Below are 4297 nucleotides of genomic sequence, written 5' to 3' on the forward strand. Positions count from 1 at the left end.
AGCATCACTTGGGAAACTTTGTTAGGGATGCAAATTGTCAGGCAACACCTTATAGAGCTGAGGGTGGGAGGAAATCCCTGCAATTCATGTTTAACAAGGCTTCAGGATGATTCAGATGCATTGTGAAGTTTTTGAACTGCTGAGTGAGAATAACTCAATCTGATTAAACTGATTCACCTGAAAATATGAACAGCTGCTAGATTTTGCACTCAACATCTTTTTTTTTTTTTTTTTTTTTTTAAGTAGAGCACTTTTTGACCTAAAACAAAACACTTTGGGGACATGGCTATCTCTTACTCATGTTTGTATGTTCCACATGCTCAGTCACTCCAGCAGGCTTTCAGTTTGGGGAACAAACTTCTGTTTGTTTTCCACATGTACATGAGCGTGTGAAGCCAGGAGGGAGATACTGGATCCCAGTTTGTTGGTATAAACTGTCACAAAGCCTGAGTGTTGTCTCTAATTTGGTTCTGTGCAGGATGTATACATAACTGCTCAATTACAATAAAAGATCAACCACCAGGAAGGCTCACTGCATTCACTGTGGATAGAAGGAAACCTGGCCTCTAATCAGTGTTGTCACTATAAGTGACTTGGGAGATTTCTAGTTCTACCACTCCATGCTCCAGTAGCTACTTCCCAAACCTTTTCAAGAAAGCACACAGTCTTTAAAAATAAAAAACAGAAACAGTACCAGATATTCAAATACACTTCCAAAACAATTGTTGTAGTGTCACTGACAAGCCTAGCAGATGCTGTCTGGATAAAAATTATGTGAATTACCAAAGGAGCTGCAACTGAACCATGAACAACAGACAAGAGACTGTTCCATCTTCCTTGCTTCAGGAAATTGAGAAAAGGACTAAGCTGCTGAACTCCTCATTAAATAAAGGTTATTTACACATTCTTTTACAATAGTTCAATTTTGGCCCAACAGTGATAATATTTTTACTATACTTATAAATTACCTGCCTTCATTTCTTTAGCCCTAGCTTAGTTTGGATATGATCTGATTTCAAAAAGAGGGCTGGTTTCCCTTCCTTTTGAATTTGAGGGATGGGGGTAATACTAATTGCTAAACTAAACCATATTCAGAGGCAATCTTCATGGATCCTAGGTTATCAAAAAAAGGCATTAAGCTAAAATGTTCAATAGCAGAAATGCAGGCTAGAATGATGCATTTTTACTTCAATCAATTGCATTTGATTATTTTTACAATATTATTACTATGATCACAATTGTCTCATTTTGTCACTAGAGAGTCACCCAAGGATATGTGGCTTGAAATCAAGAATATGAAACATTATTTTCTTGAGAATACAGTTGTAGGGTAACATTCCATTCAGGAAGCTCAATGTATTAGGCAAAGTCCAGAATCTTAGAAACAGGGAGAAAGACACTACGCAAAGAGCAGTGAACTTGACCCTAAGCAATGTCATTAAAGAGTTGCATGACCCTGGACAAATCATACTACTCCTACCATAAAGTTCCATGAAAGACACTTTGATGAAAACTATTTAATGCTCCCATGCCTTTGCACAAGCTGTTCCCTTTGCAGGAAAATCATTCTTCCCTTTTCCATAAGGTCCACTTATAGTATATTCTTTCTTTTCCTTCAAGTCTTCACTCAAGCAATGCCTTATTAGATCTTTTCTGGCTCTTCTTAGTTAGAGCTGACTGTAAAATATATTCAACAATAATGACAACTTCTAACATTTATACTGGGTATATAAAATGTTATGGTGGCAATAGATTTCAATAATCACATTCTTGTGATTTTTTTGTCTACATACCTGCTGGCCCTATCAGATATGTGTCTTGAAAACATAAACTGTGCCTTGCCCAACTTTGATTTCATGCCATCCATATCACCCATCATACATTTACTCCTAGACATTTAATAAAATGGTTGAATAATGATCTTCCTCAGTAACATGAGATAATGGTGACTATGCTGTCCATCTCACGGAATATTAGATCAGTGAAATAAATGGATAATGAAAATACAAATAGGGACTTCCCTGGTGGCACAGCAGTTAGGACCTCCGAGCAGGGGACACGGGTTTGATCTCTGGTCAGGGAACTAGATCCCACATGCATGCCGCAACTAAGAGTTCGCATGCCACAACTAAGGAGGCTGTGAGCTGCAACTAAGGATCCCACCAACCGCAACTAAGGAGCACACGTGCTGCAACTAAAGGAGCTGGTGAGCCGCAACTAAGGAGCCCGCCTGTTGCAACTAAGACCCAGCACAACCAAATAAAAAAAAAATATATATATATATAAAGAAAATACAAATAATAATTTTAACAAATCATGTGTATGTCAGAAGTTATTATAATCCTCCAAAGAAAATCTTTGTGAGAAATCATATAATTGCTCATCAACAAAACAAGAATCTAGGTTGTGAAAACCCTAATGCATAACCTCAAGCTGCTCATCAGGAGATAAAAACAAACACCATATGCTGAATCAAAAAGGGAAAGGTGAAGCCCTGCTATTTACATTTATTTATTTATATTTTTTGTTGTTTTCAAGTAAGATACAGAGTATGGAGAAATGCAAGGCAGGGCAAAATGAAGATATACTTTGAAACAAAAGCCACATTTAAAAAAATACTTACAAACACTCATTCTGTCACAAGCCTATTCTTACAATGTCAAGTCTGCTTCAGAAATGTAGGACCATTCCCTCCTTCAGAGGATCTAGGTGAATAACTGATTTCAACAAGGTGCATGCTCCTTCAATACCATATAGGATCACATGAGGCATTAGAAAGACCATCGGATTGGGTTTGACTCATAGAAGGAGCCCAAGGAGAAAACTCACTATGATTAGGACAGCCGTGGGTCACCTCTGTTACTGCTGGTCGGAATGGTTATCTAGGCTTTGGCGGCCTTAATACCCATCCTGTGCTCACATGGACACAGCTGGGAGGCAAGAGGAAAGAACACACTACTAAGGCCAAGGGGATACATGGGAACAAGGGAAAACAAGGAACAAAATGGCACTTGAATCTTGGTGGTAACACTAATACTGTACTCCCAAGGTTTGCCATTGATGGCCACATGCTTGCAAATATAACTCACTTCCACAGCTTCAATTCTAAATTTATTGCAGGTATATTTTGTGAGCATGGGAACAACATAGAAACAAGCCATTACTTTCTTTGGTAGTCTTGAGGCAGGGTACAAGGCACTGCAACTAGAATGGCTGGGCCATTAAAACTCCTACTGGGGTTAGGATAGGGAAGGAGGAATGTAAAATAATGTTAGCTGAATATATTCATGCTCATTCTTCTCTCCTGCTAGTCTACACAATATAATAAGCTCTGTGAAACTCCTCTAACCTAGCACACAGCCTAACGTATAATGGGCAACATACAAACATCTGTTTAATAAAAATAATTGAATTAATGTTAACAGTCACATATTCAAACAGAAGTGTACCTTGGGTCTATTCAACAGGGAGTGTGCTTTGAGGGTGAATAAACAGTTTAAAATCTGAGACAGGGAAACATTAACCTAGAGATCAATATCCTGAAAGAACATTCCAGAAAATGTGTTTCTACCTCGAGATACAAGAGTGGGGCAGATGTGTGGTCCGGCACTTACCTCTATTCCTGTTCTGCTCAGCATCGTCCTAAAGCCACAGCAGGGGAAGAGTCCTAGAGATATAGAAATGGGATCCAGGTCAGGTTCTGCTATTGTCAGCTACAAAGTCTGGACAAGGCATTTTGGTTTTCTAGGTCCTACTTCTGATCTAAAAAAATGGTGATGAGCCTGGCAACTCACTCTGTGCTTCAGCCTGATGCCAAAAGCAATTCAAAGTCTAAACCCAGGCACAGCCTATGGATTCTACAACAATCAATGTGTTTCCATCATATCTCAAATTTTACTTTTTAAAATTCAAGCACATCCCTCATTTTAACTCAAAATCTACCAATGTTTGTTCTAATGTTAAATACATTTTTATGTATAAAATCTTGTAAGTGAAGATAAATCTTCCTGAAAGCTGAATTCGTTTTAGCCTTTGATTTCTAGTAATCCCTAGTAGGCCACTTCATGCCCTCATGGGTACTGCACTTCAGTTGCAAAAGCACAAAGGTAAATGATGTTTATTTCCTCTTTTATGTTCAAAATCTAACTGTAAAAATAATTTTAAAGATCATTCTCCCTCTTTTAACCCAAACTTAACACAATTTCGCTTTTCTTCTACTCTATGATATTTTGAACTAAAATTGTCCTTTGATTAGTAAATTTAGGGAATGTTAAATCTAGGGGAACTGTTAGTAAAT

Source organism: Delphinapterus leucas, chromosome 16 (genome assembly GCF_059928025.1).
Source record: "Delphinapterus leucas isolate spDelLeu-1000000601 "Yukka" chromosome 16, BTC_Dleu_Yukka2, whole genome shotgun sequence".
In the NCBI taxonomy this organism is placed as follows: domain Eukaryota; kingdom Metazoa; phylum Chordata; class Mammalia; order Artiodactyla; family Monodontidae; genus Delphinapterus; species Delphinapterus leucas.